The sequence below is a fragment of the Rhinoraja longicauda genome, chromosome 22 (genome assembly GCF_053455715.1).
Source record: "Rhinoraja longicauda isolate Sanriku21f chromosome 22, sRhiLon1.1, whole genome shotgun sequence".
NCBI lineage: Eukaryota > Metazoa > Chordata > Chondrichthyes > Rajiformes > Arhynchobatidae > Rhinoraja > Rhinoraja longicauda.
In genome coordinates this window covers 2,178,021-2,199,288 of record NC_135974.1, presented here as the reverse complement: position 1 = coordinate 2,199,288, position 21,268 = coordinate 2,178,021, and positions in this window count along the sequence as shown.

Sequence of the window (21,268 nt, the reverse complement as noted above, 5' to 3'; positions counted from 1 at the left end):
GGGTTCGATCCCGACTACGGGTGCTGTCTGTACGGAGTTTGTACGTTCTCCCCGTGATCTGCGTGGGTTTTCTCCGAGATCTTCGGTTTCCTCCCACACTCCAAAGACGTGCAGGTTTGTAGGTTAATTGGCTTGGTAAATGTAAAAATGTAAAAATTGTCCCTAGTGTGTGTAGGATAGTGTTAATGTGCGGGGATCGCTGGGCGGCACGGACCTGTTGGGCCGAAGGGCCTGTTTCCGCGCTGTATCTCTAAATCTAAACTAAAACTAAACTAAACCTCCCCTTTTTAGTTCTCAGCTCCACCTACACAGCCTCAGTGAGAAACCATCAGTGATGTTATCTCAGACTACTGTGATGACATTTTCCTTATCAATGAAGCAATGCCTCCTCCTCTTTAACCACCACCATTTCTCTCACCTGTGGCATCTGGATGGTGGAACATTAAGCTGCCGGTCCTGTCCCTCTCTTTCCCAGGTTTCCGTAATGGTTACAACATCCCAGCGGTACGTACCTATCCATGTCCTGAGTTTATCCACCTTATCCTTCAGGCCTCACGTGTTAAAATAGATGCAATACAACCCAAGTCATTCCCCACTCACTGCTGTGCTCCAACCTCTCCTGTCCACTGAACTTCCTTTTATCACTGCCCACATCCACTTCCAGTTTCTCACCTGCCTCAAGCTGGCATTGGTTTTAGGACCGAGATGAGAACGTTTTTTTTCACACAGAGAGTGGCGAATCTGTGGAATTCTCTGCCACAGAAGGTAGTTGAGGCCAGTTCATTGGCTATATTTAAGAGGGTGTTAGATGTGGCCCTTGTGGCTAAAGGGATCAGGGGGTATGGAGAGAAGGCAGGTACGGGATACTGAGTTGGATGATCAGCCATGATCATATTGAATGGCGGTGCTGGCTCGAAGGGCTGAATGGCCTACTCCTGCACCTATGTTCTATGTTTCTATGTTCCTGCCCAACCTGTGTGAACAAGTTGCTCCTCATGTTCCCATTAAATCTTTCCCCTCTCACCTTTAACCTATGTCCTCTTGATTTCCTGTCCCTTGGAAAACGACTGTGGGATTTCACCTGTCGATGCCTCCCCAATAATATTATACACATCGATGTTCCAAGAATAAAGTCCAAGTCTGCCCATCCTCTCACTATAATGCAATCCCTCACCTAGCAACATCCTTGTAAATCTTCCCTGCATTCTATCCAGCTTATTGACATCTTTCCTGTAGTCAGATGACCAAAACTTCTCTAACTTCAGGTAGTCCTGCGTTCCCTCTCCATCCCCTCCCTCTTCCCAGTTCTCCCACTAGTCTTCCTGTCTCCAACTACATTCTGTCTTTGTCCCGCCCCTCCCCTGACATCAGTCTGAAGAAGGGTCTCGACCCGAAACATCACCCATTCCTTCTCTCCAGAGATGCTGCCTGACCCGCTGAGTTACTCCGGCAGTTTGTGTCTACCTTCGATTTAAACCAGCATCTGCAGTTTCTTTTCCTGACCAAAACTGATAGACAATAGACAATAGACAATAGACAATAGGTGCAGGAGTAGGCCATTCGGCCCTTTGAGCCAGCACCGCCATTCAATGTGGTCATGGCTGATCATTCTCAATCAGTACCCCATTCCTGCCTTCTCCCCATACCCCCTGACTCCGCTATCCTTAAGAGCTCTATCTAGCTCTCTCTTGAATGCATCCAGAGAATTGGCCTCCACTGCCTTCTGAGGCAGAGAATTCCACAGATTCACAACTCTCTGACTGAAAATGTTTTTCCTCATCTCCGTCACAGTACTCCAAGTACGGTCTCACCGATGTCGTGTAAAACCGCACCATAGCATCCAAAATTCTAGACTCCATGTCTTACTGATGAAGCCCAATGTGCCCAAAGCTGTCTTTACCATCCTCTCCACCTGTGACTCCACTTTCGGGAAACAATGTACTTGTACTCTTTTGTTCCTCTGTTCAAGCACCCATTCACAGTATCATTCAATGCAAAGCAAGGCTTCACCTTGCACTAAACATTATTCCCTTATCGTGTATCTGTACACTGTAAATGACTTGATTGTAATCACGTAATTGTCTTTCCGCGGGCTCGCCCCTTCCCCTGACATCAGTCTGAAGAAGGGTCTCGACCCGAAACGTCACCCATTCCTTCTCTCCCGAGATGCTGCCTGACCCGCTGAGTTACTCCAGCATTTTGTGTCTACCTGCAGTTTTTTTCCTACTGTACCATTGGATGCCTTTGCTCTACAACACATCTGCATGAAACTCCATTAGCCATTCCCCAGGCCACTTGCCCATCTGATCAAGATCCTGCTGTCATTCGTGATAATGATCCTCACTAAAACTTTAGTGTCAACTTCCTAATCATGCGCTCTACATTCTCTTCCAAATCGTTGATAACAAAAAAACACGAACAGCAATGGGCCCAGCACTGATCTCTGAGTCGTACCGCTAGTCACAGGTCTCCAGTCCAAATAACCAAAACACGACCATCCACCATCACCCTCTGGCTGCCTTCCATGAAACCAATTCTGCTTCAGCTCCGCCAGCTCTCCGCAGATGTCATGCAGAGCAGCCTACTATGTGGAACAGTACCAAAGGCCTTGCTGAAGTTCGTATCAACAATGTCTATGGCCTTGCCCTCATCAACTTTCTTGCTTATTTCTTTAAAAAACTCAATCAAATTTGTAAGGCACATTTTCCAACGTACAAAACCATGCTGACTTTCCCTGATCAATGCCTGTCTAGCCAAATGCCTATATATCTTAATTTAGTTAAGTTTAGTTTAGTTTAGTTTAGTTTAGAGATACAGTGCGGAAACAGGCCCTTCAGCCCAACGGGTCCATGCTGACCAGCGATCCCCACACATTAACACTATCCTGCACCCACTAGGGACAATTTTTACATTTACCAAGCCAAGTAACCTACAAACCTGCACGTCTTTGGAGTGTGGGAGGAAACCGAAGATCTCGGAGAAAACCCACGCAGATCACGGGGAGAACGTACAAACTCCGTAAAGACAGCGCCCGTAGTCAGGGTTGAACCCGGGTCTCCGGCGCTGCATTCGCTGTGAGGCAGCAACTCTACCGCTGCGCCACCATGACCGCCCATCTTGCCCCTCAGATGTTTCTCCAGTAACTTTCTGCCACAGATGTTAGACTCACTGGTCTATAATTCGCAGGCTTTTTCTTGCAGCCATTCTTAAATAGAGGCACAACATCAGTCACGCTACTGTCTGGCGGCATCTTGCCCGTGTCCAATGATGCATCATATATCTTAGCCAGACCTCATGCTATTTCTTCTCTAGCTTCCCAAAGATCTTCCATGTATCTTATGCCTGGGAGGTTTATCTCCCTTCATATGCCTTAATGACATCCAGCATTCCTCAAAACATCTCCATTAATTGTCACAAATTCCCTAGTCTTCACATCTTCACAGTAGAAACACAGTACCTTGTAGTAAAAAGTCAGTACAAATCACAGTAAAAAGTCCTTGCCATCTACTTTGGCTCCACCTTTAGATGACGCTTTGATTTCTGAGTGGCCCTATTTTCTCTCTCCCTTGGCCTACTTTTAAACCACTATGGATTCTCCTTAACCATATTTTCTAAAGCTATCTCCTGCCCCCATTTTGCCTTCCTGGTTTCCTTCTTATTTAGTTTAGTTTAGAGATACAACACGGAAACAGGCCCTTTCGGCCCACCGGGCCCGCGCCGACCAGCGATCCCCGCACATTAACACTATCCTACACCCACTAAGGACAATTTTTACATTTATACCAAACCGATTAACTTACAAACCTGTACATCTTTGGAGTGTGGGAGGAAACCGAAGATCTTGGAGAAAACCCACGCAGGTCGCGGGTAGAACGTACAAACTACGTACAGACAGCACCCGTAGTCGGGATCGACGCTCAGTATATATTATACGCTCAGTATATTAAATTCTTCCAGGGATACACTAGATCCCAGCTGCCTATTCCTCACCCATATCTCCTGATTTTTTCCTGACCAGAGTTTCAATTTGTGTTGTTCTCAAGGCTTCACTCAGAGGTTCCTGTGCAGAGCACTGGATTACTGCAAACCATGTTGTCCTCATCAGACACCTCATTATAGCAGGGCAAGTTTTTTTACACAGAGGGTGGTGGAGGCCTGGAACGCATTGCCTGGTTGCAACTGATGCAATAGTGGCATTTTAGAGGCTTTTAGACAAGCACATGGAAGTGAAGGGAATCGAGGGAGATGAATCATGTGCAGGCAGATTAAATCAGTTTAACGATGCATCATGTTCTGTACTATTCTATGTTCTATGTTTGCGCAAGACATTGGTGAGGCCACATTTGGAGTATTGTGTTCAGTTTTGGTCATCCTGATTTTGCAAAGATGTTATTAAGCTGGAAGTGGTGCAGAGAAGATTTACGAGGATGTTGCTTGGACACAAAGGCCTAAGTTATAGGGAGAAATTGAGCAGGCCAGGACTCTATTCCTTGGAGCGCAGGAGGATGAGTGGTAATCTTATAGAGGTGTATAAGATCATGAGGTATCAAGAACCAGAGGACACAGGTTTAAGGTAAGGGGGGAAAGATTTAATAGGAACCTGAAGGGAAACATATTTTATACAAAGAGTGGTGGGTATATGGAACGAGCTGCCAGAGGAGGCAGAAACTATACACCATTGAAAATATAATTTAAAATGTTTTTCCTCTCCTCAGTTTTAAGGTCACAAGGTGAGGGGATCTTATAGAGACATATAAAATTATGAAAGGACTGGACAAGCTAGATGCAGGAAATTTTTTCCCAATGTTGGGGGAAGTCCAGAACCAGGGGCCACAGTCTAAGAATAAAGGGGAGGCCATTAAAAACTGAGCTGAGAAAAAACGCTTTTACCCAGAGAGTTGTGAATTTGTGGAATTCTCTGCCACAGAGGGCAGTGGAGGTCAATTCACTGGATGAATTTAAAAGAAAGTTAGATAGAGCTCTAGGGGCTAGCGGAATCAAGGGATATGGGGATCAGCCATGATCATCCACATTATTCAAGATATTCACAAAGGTAGAAGTAAAAGTGTGGTAACACTAGATGGAATTTCAATTGCAATGTTCTATTGCATGCAAAGGCAAGACAAATATCTGCCTGGCAACATACAATTAGAAGGCTGTAAAAGGTGTGAGTTGTAGGCTGGATTTGGATGTGAACAAGTGTTGGATGTTGCCAGACAAGACAGCAATTGTGTAAGGTTTTGAAAACTCTTGCAGGTGAATCAACATTTCTTTTAAGTAAAGCCGAACTCCCAGGAGCACTGTTCATCTTCAAGCCAAGTGAGAGATATAATATATGTATTAAGGTTATGAGTTTAAAAAGAGAGAGGAGGGAAAAACTTGCTCCGTTGAGAGTAGGATTGCCAAACAGAAGACAGTGATTTCAGATAAACGGAGCAAGAAAAAACAGAGACGCTGTGAGCAGAAATTACTTTGCACTGTGAGTTATTATCAGCTCGAAGGCTTTCCCCAAGTGGATGGTAGAAGCAAATTCAATATTAACTTTCAATGTAAATTGGAAACATACATAAAAGCAGAAAACAATGTATCACAGAAGCGGAATGGAATTAATTGATTAGCTTTTTCAATGTCAATAGCACGCGACAGCAGAAATAGTGCCTTTGTGCGATGCATGATAACATGACTAAGTAGTTTAGTTTAGTTTAATATTAATTTAGAGATACAGCGCAGAAACGGGTCCATCGGCCCAACGAGTCCACACTGACCAGCAATCCCTGCACATTAACACTATCCCATGCACACGAGGGACAATTTACACATACACCAAGCAAATTAACCTACAAACCTGTACGTCTTTGGAGTGTGGGAGGAAACTGAAGTTCTCGGAGAAAACCCACGCAGGTCACGGGGACAACGTACAAACTCCGTACAGACAGCACCCGTAGTCGGGATCGAACCAGGGTTTCTGGCACTGTAAGCACTGTAAGGCAGCAACTCTACCACTGTGCCACCGTGCCACCCACAGTACTTTGGGGTGGTAAGGTATTGAGGCCACAATTAATTCATCCATAATTTCACTGAGTGGTGGAGACAACATGGTTTACCCCTGCTTCTCCTTCTTGTCTTGTCAGCTGTGGATTGCTTTTTTGCATCCCCTCCTCTCTCCATCCCTCCCCCACCCAAGTCATCCTACCTTCAAAGTCATCCTGTTGAGTCTCATTGTCTGTAACTCGTTTTCACCAAGCACAAGGCTCACAATGGCCTGTTTCCTTTATCGTCGTTACATTTTTGCATATCTTTCATTCACCTATACACTAAAACTCTTGTTTATTTGTTTGTTTGTTCTTGAACTGCAGCCAAAACGGTACACGATAGCGCGACAATTTTAGGCCCACCTTACTCACCGTCGTCCCTTTGGTGCTAATGGAAGAAGTTTCATTGAAATCGGTGTTATATTTTTTAAGTTATTCACATTTTTAAGTTTAAATCTATCTCCTAGGGAGAGAGGGGGGAGGGAGGGGGTGGAGGGAAGGGTGAGGGGGAGGGGGGGGGGGAGGGGGGGGGAGGGGAGGGAGGGAAGAGAGGGTGCTGCACCAATGCAGGAGAGGTTTGGGCCCGACAGGTCCACTTGGTCCAGTTTGTTCTAAATCTCACTGCATCACCATCTATATCCTTTTCCCCTGACTCTCAGTCTGACGAAAGGTCTCGACCTGAAACGTCACCTATTCCTTTTCACCAGAGTTGCTGTCTGACCTGCTGAGTTACTCCAGCTTTTTGTGCCTATCTTCAGTTCCATTCCTACACACCAGAATGCTTGTGTTTGTTCCAAACTTGGCCACCGACCATGGGCACAGTACAAACTCCAAACAGACAAGCACCCATAGTCAGGATCGAACCCGAGCCCCTGGCGCTGTAGGCAAACGCTCTACCGCGATGCCACCGTGCCTCCAAGGAATTATTTTGTCTGCAGAGGTGGAAATGGTGCCAGTGTCTTTGCCCCTCATCATGTGAGTTCTATGAAGCAACACATATGCTCGATGTAAGGTTAGTACAGTGTATTAGTTTAGAGATACATCGCGGAAACAGGCCCTTCGGCCCACCGAGTCCGCACCGACCAACCATCCCCACACATTAACACTATCCTACACACACGGGACAATTTACGCTTACACCCAGCCAATTAACCTACAAACCTGCACGTCTTTGGAGTGTGGGAGGAAACCGAAGATCTCGGAGAAAACCCACGTGGTCACGGGGAGAACGTACAAACTCCATACAGGCATCACCAGTTGTCGGGATGGAACCCGGGCCTTCGGCGCTGCAAGCGCTGTAAGGCAGCAACTCTACCGCTGCACCACCCGTGGCCACCGTAGACTCAAAGTCTATTGCTGACTTTCAGTAGGGCATTGATGTACGAAAGATCGATACAAACAGCTGGATCAGGCAACTCAGCAGGTCAGGCATCATCTCTGGAGAAAAGGAATAGGTGATGTTTCGGGTCCAGACCCTTCATCAGACTAAGAGTCAGGGAGGGGGACACAAAGGACTGGCTCTTTGCCTGATAAAGGGTCTCGACCCAAAACATCACCCATTCCTTTCCTCCCAAGATGCTACCTGACCCGTTGAGTTACTCCAGCCTTTTGTGACTATCTGTGGAGAAAAGCAGCAGCTGAAGTTTCTTCCTACACATTGATGTGGATGTTGAAACGTGGATTCAAAGGACCTGAGTTAAAAGGTAGAGAATGTCCCTCCTAATAATTTGTTAGCATCAAGGATCTAAAGAAACGGTTGTGTTAGATGTTTTCCTCAGATCTAAATCTGTGACAAATTCTAAAAATGAATATATTAGTTGCAGTTAATCTCCTTTATTAAACGCGAGTTATGGTTTGTAAATTTTAAAAGGATTGCTTAAACTCCAGTTCCTGTTAAGGTTCAAGGATTTACATAAATTATGAAATGCCCACACGGGGAACAGCTGCCCATGTTCCTGGTGATGATCTTCAGATGCTTGAAGCTGATTCATCAAAGATTGTTTGCTGAGCACCTCCGCTCAGCCCGCCCACACCGAAACATAGACAATAGGTGCAGGAAGAGGTCATTTGGCCCTTCGAGCCAGCACCGCGATTCATTGTGATCATGGCTGACCATCCACAATCAATAACCCGTGCCTGCCTTCTCCCCATATCCCTTGATTCCACCATCCCCTCGAGCTCTATCTAACTCTCTCTTAAATCCATCCAGTGAATTGGCCTCCACTGCCCTCTGTGGCAGAGAGTTCCACAAATTCACAACTCTCTGTGTGAAAAAGTGTCTTCTCACCTCCATTTTAAATGGACTCCCCCAACATTGGGAACATTTTTCCTGCATCTAGCCAAGGTTTACGTGATCTCCCGGTTGCTAAAACACTTTCACCTCCTCGAAGATAGACACAAAATGCTGGAGTAACTCAGCGGGACAGGCAGCATCTCTGGAGAGAGGGAATGGGTGACATTTCGAGTCAAGACCCTTCTTCCGACTGAGAGTCGGGGGAGAGGGAGACATGGAGGTATAGAAGGGTAGGGTGTGAAAATGAGAGATCAAAGGGGACGAAGGGCAAGGAAAATGTAGAATAGATTATTGTTAGCTAGGGTATTGTTACCTTACCTTTCCGTATCTCTGTGTCTCCCTCTCCCCTGACTCCCAGTCTGAAGAAGGATCTTGACCAGAAACGTCACCCATTCCTTCCGTCCCGCTGAGTTATTCCAGCATTTTGCGGCAATCTTTGGTGTAAACCAGCATCTGCAGTTCCTTCCTACACTTTAACTCCCCCTCTTATTCTCATACAGATCTTTCTGTTCCTGGTAGAGTTGCCAACTTCCTCCTTCCCAAGTAAGGGACAAAGGGTGACGTCACCGCCTCGTGCCCCACGTGACCTCACTCAGCCAACGGCCACGTGCTCCCGGCCCGGACGGCCGCCATTGGTGGAGCGGGAGCGCGTGGCCGCTGGCTGGGTGAGGTCACGCGGGGCGCGGGGCGTTGACGTCAACCTTTGTCCCTTATTTGGGAGTGAGGAAGTTGGCAACCCTACTAATACGGGACAAGGGAGGTCCCGTACGGGAACAAACCAATCTAACCCAAAATAAGGGATGTCCCGTCTAATACGGGACAGTTGGCAACCCTAGTCCCTGGCCTCCTCCACTGTCAGTGTGAGCCCCAGAACCTCGCTATCATCAAACATCCTGCAGTTGCACGCCCCGGCGCCAGATCGTGCCGCGTGCCCGACCTCCACGGGGCCGAGACGCACAACGGCCTCGCCAGCGGGTAGCGTCAGTAATGGCACCCCTGGGCCCTGCTGCACTTCTCCCTATACCAACCAGGGCAGTCACGGTGGCACAGCGGTAGAGTTGCTGCCTTACAGTGCCTACAGCGCCGGAGACCCAGGTTCGATCCCGACTACGGGCGCTGTCTGTATGGAGTTTGTACGTTCTCCCCGTGACCTGGGTGGGTTTTCTCCGAGATCTTCGGTTTCCTCCCACACTCCAAAGACGTACAGGTTTGTAGGTTAATTGCCTTGGTACAAGTGTAAATTGTTCCTATTGTGTGCTATTGGATGGTGTTAATGTGCGGGGATCGCTGGTCGGTGCGGACTCGGTGGGCTGAAGGGCCTGTCTCCCTCTGTATCTCTAAATTAAACTACACTAAACCATGCTACTTCTCCTAACCCCCACTCTCAACCTCCCCTCACCTCTGAGCCCCCCATAATCCCTCCCTCCATTCCCCCACCCTCCTTCATGCCCGAGTCTGACCCCAATCCTTACCCCTGTTGGGTTTTGACCGTTGCCCCTGACCTTCTTTCTGTCTGTCTTTTTGTCTTTCTTTGTCTATTGTTAGCATTTAGATGTATGTAATGACCTATTTTTAGCTGTATATATGTGGGGGGTGGTGGGGGAAACCTTTTTTTAATCTCTTCCTCAACGGAGATACGACCTTTTTCCATGTCGTACCTCCATTCGCGCTACGGCCTAACACTGTGGAGTTGGCGGCCTCCAGCTGGGATCGACCTTGAAGGCTCCGGTCGCAGGGCCTGGACTTACCATCTCAGAGGCTTCGGCCACAGGCCCTGTGGACCGCAACATCGGGAGCTCGCAGGGAGCTCGAGCTGTAGCAGCTTCGACCGCCCCGAATCACGAAGCTCGATCGACCCGTTCGCAGGACCAGCGTGGCTCAGCCTGGGACCTTCCATCGCCTGGTGGGGGCTAAGGACCTTCATCGGCCTGCTCGGCTCGGCCTGGGACATTCCATCGCCCGGCAGGGGCTTCAAAGGTCGGGAGCCTCGATCGCCTCGAGGCAGTAGTCTGAATGCCTGACCGTGGGAGAGGAATGGAGGAGGAGATAAGACTTTTCTTTGCCTTCCATCACAGTGAGGGTGTGCCTGGAGGAATCACTGTGATGGTTGTCTGTGTTAAACTCATGCAATTGTGTGTCTTGTGTTCTTTATTGTTTATGACTGCATGGTAACGACAATTTCATTCAAATCTATTTTTGAATGACAATAAAAGCAATTTGAATTTGAACTAGAATGGGCGGTGCTCAACCATGGCTGTAGCTTCGTACCCCTCGGCCCACTCCTCAACAAGGTCCAAGCCCGCCATGGTATTGAGCTCTCCTTCCCCTCTGCACCTTTCTCTCTGATAAGGAGCCCTTGTCTCCCATCTCCAACATTCCTCCTCCTCATGGACGCCCCCTGCTGGCCTTCTACCCTCCGTAGACCATTTTATTCCCAATATCAACTGTGTTGATGTCTCCACTCCCATACCCACTCCAACATCACCCCCTCTGAATGCAAAGCCCTCCACTCACTCACCAACAATCCCAGGTTAGACACAAAAAGTTGGAGTCACTCAGCTGGACTGGCAGCATCGCTGGAGAGAAGGAATGGGTGACGTTCCAGGTTGAATCCCTTCTTTCCTTCCTGCACGCCCACAATCCACCATCAAGGAAGGTGGTGTTGTGGTCTGGCAGACTCACCTCCAACTTGCTGAAGGAACCTCCTACAACCTCATCTACTGTATCTGCTGTTCCAGGTGTCAACTTCTTTACATCGCCGAGACTAAGCGCAGGCTCGGCGATTGTGATGCCGAACAACGTCTTAACCTACCTGATCTCCCGGTGGCTCAGCACTTCAACTCCCCCTCCCATTCCCAATCTGACCTTTATGTCCTGGGCCTCCTCCATTGTCAGAGTGAGGCCCAGCGCAAATTGGAGGAACAGCACCTCATATTTCACTTGGGTAGTTTACACCCCAGCGGTATGAACATTGACTTCTCTAACTTCAGATAGTCCCTGCTTTCCCTTTCTATCTCCTCCTCCTTCCCAGTTCTCCCACTGGTCTTCCTGTCTCCAACAACATTCCATCTTTGTCCCGCCCCTCTGACATCAGTCTGAAGAAGGGTCTCGACCCGAAACGTCACCCCATTCCTTCTCTCCCGAGATGCTGCCTGACCCGCTGAGTTACTCCAGCATTTGTGTCTAGCTTGCTGAAGCCAGTTGGCAGCTCTCGGACACCTTCTCGTACCTACCCCTCGACCATGACCAGGCAAACACTTTCCTACCATCTCTCAGACTGTTACTGATCTCATCACCTCTGGCGATCACCCCTCCACAACCTCCAACCTCACAGTTCTCCTGCCCACTCTGCCCGCTCCCATCTCCTTCCCAAAATCAACAAAGAGGACTGTCCTGGCAGACCCATTTATTGTGCCTACTCCTGCCCCACAGAACATATCTCCAACTACCCTGATGCCATCCCTATCACCCTCATCCAGTGCACACCTGCCTATATCCAAGACTAACTCACACACCCTTCAACTCTTCAATAACTTTCAATTTCTCAGCCCACATTTCGTTCTGCAGTTGTATAGGACCCTGGTGAGACCACATCTGGAGTATTATGTGCAGTTTTGGTCTCCTAATTTGAGGAAGGACGTCCTTGCTATTGAGGCAGTGCAGCGTAGGTTCACAAGCTTAATCCCTGGGATGGAGGGACTGTCATATGAGGAAAGATTGGAAAGAGGGATTGTTCGACGTACCCGACAAAGAGGCAGGCAAAGCTAGGGCCCATGCGAGTGCCCATAGCTACGCCTCTGGTTTGGAGGAAGTGGGAGGAGTCAAAGGAGAAGTTGTTAAGGGTAAGAACCAGCTCTGCTAGGCGGAGGAGAGTGTTAGTAGATGGGGATTGGCTGGTTCTACGGTCGAGGAAGAAACGGAGGGCTTCAAGACCATCCTTGTGGGGGTTGGAAGTGTAGAGTGACTGGACATCCATGGTAAAGATGAGGGAGTGGGGGCCTGGAAACCGGAAGTTATCGAGGAGATGGAGAGCGTGTGAGGTGTCTTGGACGTAGGTGGGGAGGGATTTAACCAGGGGGGATAGGATGGAGTCGAGGTAGTTGGAAATAAGTTCGGTGGGACATGAACAGGCAGAAACAATGGGTCTTCCCGACAGCCATCAGGCTATTAAACACTACAACCCCCAATAACTCTGAACTACATAGGCTATTATTGTTATTGCACTATTGTGTGTTATTATTTATGTGGGTGTATGCGTGTGTGTGTGTGTGCGTGTGTGTGTGCGCGTGTGTGTGTGCGTGTGTGTGTGCGTGTGTGTGTATATACACTGAACACTTTTTTCTCTCTAGTTTATTATATTGTTTACAGTGCACTATGTTACATATTTTGCTGTGCTGCTGCAAGTAAGAATGTCATTGTTCTATCTGGGACATATGACAATAAAACACTCGTGACAATTCCTTGAAAATACGTACAAAAAGCTGAGGTAACTCAGCGGGTCGGGCAGTAGGTCTAAAAAAAAGGGATAGGTAGGGCTTTGGGTCGAGACCCTTCTTCAGACTGGGAGTCAGAGAACAGGGACACGAGAGATTCAAACGGCACATTAACCAAATGAATGAAAGATACGGAAAAAGCAACGATGATCAAGGAAAGATGGAGCCCACAATGGTCCGTTGTTGGCTGTGGGGTAGATGATAACCAGGAAGCTCTGCTGGCTTCATAGGAATGGCTTCTGCAAAGGACATGAAAGTTATAATAAAGGCAAATCTCTACAATGTGGTCACATCACAGAATAATTAGAAGGATGAGAGGAGATCTTATCGAAACGTATAAGATTATTAAGGGGTTGGACACGTTAGAGGCAGGAAACATGTTCCCAATGTTGGGGGATCCCAGAACAAGGGGCCACAGTTTAAGAATAATGGGTAGGCCATTTAGAACTGAGATGAGGAAAAACTTTTTCAGTCAATCTGTGGAATTCTCTGCCTCAGAAGGCAGTGGAGGCCAATTCTCTGAATGCATTCAAGAGAGAGCTAGATAGAGCTCTTAAGGATAGCGGAGTCAGGGGGTATGAGGAGAAGGCAGGAACGGGGTACTGATTGAGAATGATCAGCCATGATCACATTGAAGGGCCGAATGGCCTACTCCTGCACCTATTGTCTATTGTCTGTTGTAATAATGGCAGACCAGTGACACCGCTAAATGACCTGCTCTTGCGACGGGTTAGAAACATAGAAAATAGGTGCAGGAGGAGGCCATTTGGCCCTTCGATCCAGCACCGCCATTCATTGTAACCATGGCTGATCATCAACAATCAGCAACCCGTGCTTGCCTTCTCCCCATATTTCTTGGTTCCACTAGCCCCTAGAGCTCTATCTAACTCTCATCCAGTGAATTGGCCTCCACTGCCCTCTTTGGCAGAGAATTCCACAAATTCACAACTCTGGGTGAAAAAGTTTCTTCTCACCTCAGTTTTAAATGGCGTCCCCTTTATTTTTAGACTGTGGCCCCTGGTTCTGGACCCCCCCAACATTGGGAACATTTTTCCTGCATCTTATCCTGACCTTGATGCTCTCTGCGTGGAGTTTGCATGTTCACTCTGCAACCACATCGGTTTCCTCAAGTTGTTGCCTCCAGATCCCAATAACATGTGGGTCGGTGGGTTAATTGGCTACAGCAAATATTCCCTGGCGTGTAGATAGTGATAGTATTAAGTCAAAGTCAGTGAGAAGGAATTGTGAGGAATGCGTGAATAATGAAATGAGAATGGTGTAGGATTCGTACAATAATATCGGCGCATTTGGATAGCAGTGTCAGGATCGGTCCAAGTCAGCACGGATTTATGAAGGCGAAATCTTGCTTGACTAATCTTCTGGAATTTTTTGAGGATGTAACAATTAAAATGGATAAGGGAGAGCCAGTGGATGTAGTGTATCTGGACTTTCAGAAAGCCTTTGATGAGGTCCCACACAGGAGATTATTGGGTAAAATTAGAGCACATGGCATTGGGGGTAGGGTACTAACATGGATAAAAAATTGGTTGGCAGACAGGAAACAAAGAGTAGCAATTAATGGGTCCCTTCAGAATGGCTGGTAGTGACCAATGGAGTACCGCAAGGCTCAGTGCTGGGACCGCAGCTATTTACAATATATATTAATGATTGAGATGAAGGAATTAAAAGTAACATTAGCAAATTTGCAGATGACACAAAGCTGGGTGGCAGTGTGAACAGTGAAAAGGATGCTATGAGGATGCAGGGTGGCTTGGATAGGTTGGGTGAGTGGGCAGATGCATGGCAGATGCAGTATAATGTGGATAAATGCGAGGTTATCCACTTTGGTGGCAGGAACAAGAAGGCAGATTATTATCTGAATGGTGTCAGATTAGAAAAAGGGGAAGTGCAATGAGACCTGGGGGTCTTTGTACATCAGTCACTGAAAGTAAGCATGCAGGTGCAGCAGGCAGTGAAGAAAGCATGTTGGCCTTCATAATGAGAGGATTTGAGTAGAGGAGCAAAGAGATCCTTCTGCAGTTGTATAGGTGCCCTGGTGAGACCACACCTGGAGTATTGCATGCAGTTTTGGTCTCCTAATTTGAGGAAGGACATTATTGCTATTGAGGGCATGCAGCGAAGGTTCACAAGGTTAATTCCCGGCATGGTGGGACTGTCATATGATGAAAGAATGGAATTCACTGGAATTTAAAAGGGTGAGAGGGGATCTTATAGAAACATATAAAATTATTAAGGGATTTGACAAGCTAGATGCAGGGAACATGTTCCCGATGTTGGGCGAGTCCAGAACCAGGGGCCACAGTTTAAGAATAAGGGGTAGGCCATTTAGAAATGAGATGAGGAAAAACTTTTTCACCCAGAGAGTTGTGAATTTGTGAAATTCTCTGCCTCAGAAGGCAATTGAGGTCGATTCACTGGATGCATTCAAAAGAGTCAGATAGAGCTCTTCGGGCTAGCGGAAACAAGGGATGTGGTGAGAAGGCATCTGATTGTGGATGATCAGCCATGATCACATTGAATGGCAGTGCTGGCTCGAAGGACCGAATGGACTACTCCTGCACCTATTTTCTATGTATCTATGTAAATGGACAAGGTGGGCTGAAGGATCTGTTGCTATGCCATATGACTTTATGAACTCTATAGTGTTTGAAAATAACTGCAGATGCTGGTACAAATCGAAGGTATTTGTTCACAAAATGTTGGAGTAACTCAGCAGGTCAGGCAGCATCTCAGTTTCTTCAGACTCTATATATGACACTGCAATCCCGAGTCTCCAAACTAAATCATTGGCTGCACTTTTGACTTTAGGACTTTAGAGATACAACGTAGAAACAGGTCCTTCGGCCCATGTAGTCCGTGCTGACCAGCGATCACCCCGTACACTAACCGACACGTACTAGGGCCACGTTTACAACTTACTGAAGCCAATTAATCTAACAAAATTATCTCTGGAGTGGAGTGTGGGAGGAATCCGAAGCACCCATGTGGTCACAGAGAGAACGTACAAACTCCAGCTCAGATTAGAAAATCCTTGAGTCAACGGAGAGCAAATATAAATCCACATCTCTTTTTATTTCGTTGATCTATTCAATCATGTTCGGGTCAGATTAAAGTAAAATCAAATGTATGCACAGTGAGTGAAACACAACACAGCGACCTACCCCTGTTGATGGTGTTACTATTGGTTCAGATTTTCCTGAATCTTATGTCATTTAATAGCATTTCTTAGTTTAGTTTAATTTATGTTTAGTTTAGAGATAGAGCGTGGAAACTTGCCCTTCGGCCCACCAAGTCCTCGCTGACCAGCAAATCCCGCACACTAACACTATCCTAAACACAGCAGTGACAATTTACAATTACACCAAGCAAATTAGCCTACAAACCTAAGATAGACACAAAATGCTGGAGTAACTCAGCGGGACAGGCAGTATCTCTGGAGAGAAGGAATGGGTGATGTTTTGGGTCGACCCGAAACGTCACCCATTCCTTCTCCCCAGAGGTGCTGCCTGCCCCGCTGAGTTACTCCAGCATTTTGTGTCGCTCTTTGGTTTAAACCAGCACCTGCAGTTCCTTCCTACTCATTAACCTACAAACCGGTACGTCTTCAGAGTGTGAAAGGAGACCGAAGGACCCGGAGAAAACCCACACGTACAAACTCCATCCAGACAAGCAGCCGTAGTCAGGACCAGTACCCAGGATCTCTGCCGCTGTAAGGCAGCCAATCTACCGCTGCCTACGATTTCTATAGTACTGTATATGTACTGTGCATACATTTGATTTCACTTTAATGTGCGGGGATCGCTGGGCGGCGCGGACTCGGTGGGCCGAAGGGCCTGTTTCCGCGCTGTATCTCTAAATCTAAATCTAAATCTAAATCTATAAATTAATATGTAAAGGCGTAAATCATGATGCCGTAACTGGCAACATTACTCATGCAATATATTTTTTAATCTGGGCCTTTTTCCTGCTCACTCCAATGCTGAGACAGTGAGAAATCATCATGGTTTCAGCCACATTAAAACTAATGGCAGTGGTGAGTTTCCTGAATTAACGATAGGCTTATCGCTCCTCACTTTCGACCCTTAAAGTAGTGGCGTTGCTAACACCTCTGTGGCCTAGCAACAGCCTAATTAATGGATTCCAGTGGTATATCAGCAGTTCAGCACACTACTATATTTAAAATAAAACTGCAGGAAATGATTTCTGTTACCTGCGTGCAGATTTAGGGGCATTTCATTGCCTTGGTGAATTAGTTGCCCCTTCTTCATTTTTGTGTTCGGATTTAATGAATGAATTTGGAACATGGCTGATTGCTGTGAGGCTCCAAACTCTGGTACAGGGTAAAAATGGAACAAAAAACTGCAGATGTATAAGAAGGAAACTGCAGATGCTGGTTTAAACCGAAGATAGAAACAAAAAGCTGGAGTAATTCAGCGGGACGGGCAGCATCTGAGGAGAGAAGGGATTTTAGATTTCCAGCATCTGCAGTTTTTTTAAGCGCAAAAGGAGAAGGGTCTCGACCCGAAACGGGGCTAAAAAACTGCAGATGCTGGAAATCTAAAATTAAAAGAGAAAGTGCTGTTAATAAGCTGCATCTGTGGAAGAGGAACATTTCTTATTGAAGGTTGAAGACCCTTCATCAGAACACTGGAAATTCTGACAGAGACTTTGATCTGATGCCTTAATGCTGTTTCTCTTCCCACTGAATGAATGAATGAATGAATGAATGAATGAATGAATGAATGAATGAATGAATGAATGAATGAAGGAATGAATGAAGGAAGGAATGAAGGAATGAATGAAGGAAGGAATGAAAGAATGAATGAAGGAAGGAAGGAATGAATGAAGGAATAAAGGAAGGAATGAAGGAATGAATGAAGGAAGGAATGAAGGAAGGAAGGAATGAAGGAAGGAATGAATGAAGGAATGAAGGAATGAAGGAAGGAATGAAGGAAGGAATGAATAAAGGAAGGAAGGAATGAATGAAGGAATGAAGGAATGAAGGAATGAAGGAAGGAATGAAGGAATGAATGAATGAAGGAATGAATGAATGAATGAAGGATTAAATGAATGAATGAATGAATGAAGGAATGAATGAATGAATGAATGAATGAATGAATGAATTAATGAATTAATGAATGAATGAATGAATGAATGAATGAAGGATTGAAGGAATGAAGGAATGAAGGAATGAAGGAATGAATGAAGGAATGAATGAAAGAATGAATGAATGAAGGAATGAATAAAGGAATGAAGGAATGAATGACTGGTACCTTATTGTCACATTTGATGTTACAGTGAAATTCTTTGTCGCCACATAAAGGGCGCCAAAAATATTTACAAAGTATCCCGTGCTGGATCCTCCTCTGTTCTCCCCCCTACCCCTTCCTCCCCCCTCCCCTCTCCCTCACAGTGGTCCCCCCACACTATGTCCTCCTTTTTCTTCCTCCCCGCTCGCAGCGGTCCTCCCACGCTGGGTCCTTTGTTCCCGGCAGTGCAGTGCAGTGCGTCCTTTGGTTCCCACGTGGCCCGTCCTCGACCACCCCGATAACAGCCGACCCAACTTCCTCGACGATCACCGATCCGACCTCCTCGATGACCGTGGCTGTGTCCACTCCTAGGGTCGCCAACTGTCCCGAATTAGCCGGGACATCCCATATTTTGGGCTAAATTGGTTTGTCCCGTACGGGACCGCCCTTGTCCCGTATTAGGCTCAAGGGGGCACTGTGGGCCTAGACACTGTGGGCCTGGACAATGTAGGCCTGGACAGTGCAGGCCTGGAGGCCCGGGCGCCACCTAATGAAGGTTGCATAGCAACCCGCCTCCCGGCCCGGGCAGCCGCCATTGGTGGAGCAGGAGCACGTGGCCGCTGGCTGGGTGAGGTCACGTGGGGCACGGGGCGGTGACGTCACCTTTTGCCCCTTATTTGGGAGTGAGAAAGTTGGCAACCCGATCCACTCCTGACATGGTTCACAGTTAGCCAGATCTGTTTGTGGAAGTAGAGAGACTTCTGGATGAAGCAGATTAGGCCTCCACCCTCAATAAAAGCTGCAATACTCCACAATATCCATGGGGAGAGGAACAATGTGCCATGAACCATCTTCACCTCAGCTTGCAGTTCTTTCCATTCCTTCCCTATTTATTCGTTGTCCAATGGTGCAGACAGGCAGGATGGTTGCTTTGACAGCTCAGCTATAGCCATTACACATGCACCAGAGCTCCTTAATAAACGGTCAGCAACTATTTTACATTGGATTATTTGGCTGGATCTTAGTTCTTAAAAATCAATAGGGTTCATGTCAGACATAAAATCCAAAGCAGGGTGTTATTCTGCTTCATTGTGGCCCACGTCTACCTGTGATAAAGCTGGGATAAGAAGCAGGAACAGATTAAAACCACACCCACCTTCAGTTTACAGTTCAGTTTATTGTCACATGTACCGAGGTACAGTGAAAAGCTTTGGTTGCGTGCTAACCAGTCAGCAGAAAGACAATACATGATTACAATCGAGATATTTTACAGTGTATTGGTACATGGTAAGGGAATAACGTTTAGTGCAAGATAAAGCCAGCAAAGTCAAGGATAGTCTGGCAATACCCGAAACGTCACCCATTCCTTCTGTCCAGAGATGCTGCCTGTCCCGCTGAGTTACTCCAGCATTTTGTCTTTATATTCGATTTAAACCAGCACCTGCAGTTCTTTCCTGCCAGTGTTTTTAATGGGTGGGGAGGAGGAAGTGTGTTTCCTCCAGACCATCAATCTACCCAATAAATGCCATCTGCTCACAGCCCATCGTGACATTCACCTTCATTATCTTTGGAGACCAGAAATACCTTCTCATAACTTTCGGACACAGCAACCCTGGGTTCACTTTAGTACTGCGTTTCTATCTGAAACACCCTCTGCCATTCACTTCTCTGTGCATGGAGAAGTTATTTAGTTTAGTTTAGTTTAGTTTAGTTTAGAGATACAGCGCGGAAACAGGCCCTTTCGGCCTACCGGGTCCGCGCCGACCAGCGATCTTTGGAGTGTGGGAGGAAACCGAAGATCTCGGAGAAAACCCACGCAGGTCACGGGGAGAACGTACAAACTCCGTACAGACAGCACCCGTGGTCTGAAGAAGGGTCTCGACCCAAAACGTCGCCCATTCCTTCTCTCCTGAGATGCTGCCTGACCTGCTGAGTTACTCCAGCATTAACCATATAACCATATAACCATTACAGCACGGAAACAGGCCCGTTCGGCCCTACCAGTCCACGCCGACCACTTTCTCTGACCTAGTCTCATCTACCTGCTCTCAGACCATAACCCTCCAATCCCCTCCCATCCATATACCTATCCAATTTACTCTTAAATAATAAAATCAAGCCTGCCTCCACCACTTCCACCGGAAGCTCATTCCATACAGCCACCACCCTCTGAGTAAAGAAGTTACCCCTCATGTTACCCCTAAACTTTTGTCCCTTAATTCTGAAGTTATGTCCCCTTGTTGGAATCTTCCCCACTCTCAAAGGGAAAAGCCTACCCACGTCAACTCTGTCCGTCCCTCTTAAAATTTTAAAAACCTCTATCAAGTCCCCCCTCAACCTTCTACGCTCCAAAGAATAAAGACCCATCCCGTTCAACCTCTCTCTGTAGCTTAAGTGCTGAAACCCAGGCAACATTCTAGTAAATCTCCTCTGTACCCTTTCCATTTTGTCGACATCCTTCCTATAATTTGTGAATAAATACCTTCGATTTGTACCAGCATCTGCACTTATTTTCTTATAGCACCCGTGGTCTTGATCGAACCCGGGTCTCCGGCGCTGCATTCGCTATAAGGCAACAACTCTACCGCTGCGTTCCTTTTTATTACATTAGGTTAACTTTATTGTTAACCATTGAATTGAGAGCTTGCCTGTTTCATCTCCATTATATAGGTATTCCAATCCAGTTGCTAGTACGATGGAGTGAAAAATCAGGCCTTGTATGCAAGGCATAACTAATTTCACATCATTGCCAAAATGTATGATGTGCTGCACGCCACCCAATTAATTAGAATGCCAAATGAAATGATGTGTTAACATACTTCTGATTTAATTGGCCCCATGCCATCACACAAAGCAACACAGCTTGAATAAACAAAACCTCCCAAAAATCACGTTGAAAAATCTGAATTCCTCCCCTGTAGTGTAATAGGATGCTTACTCAGGTGATTCTCACTTTTTACATTTCATAATCTCCGTTATATTGTATATAGATAGTTGTTTATAATCAATAACAGATGTGTGGCTTGTTAAAAAGATGAAATACGAAATCAGCATCGAACAGGCGCAGCGGTAGAGTTGCCGCCTTACAGCGAATGCAGCGCCGGAGACCCGGGTTCGATCCCGACTACGGGCGCCGTCTGTACGGAGTTTGTACGTTCCCCCCGTGACCTGCGTGGGTTT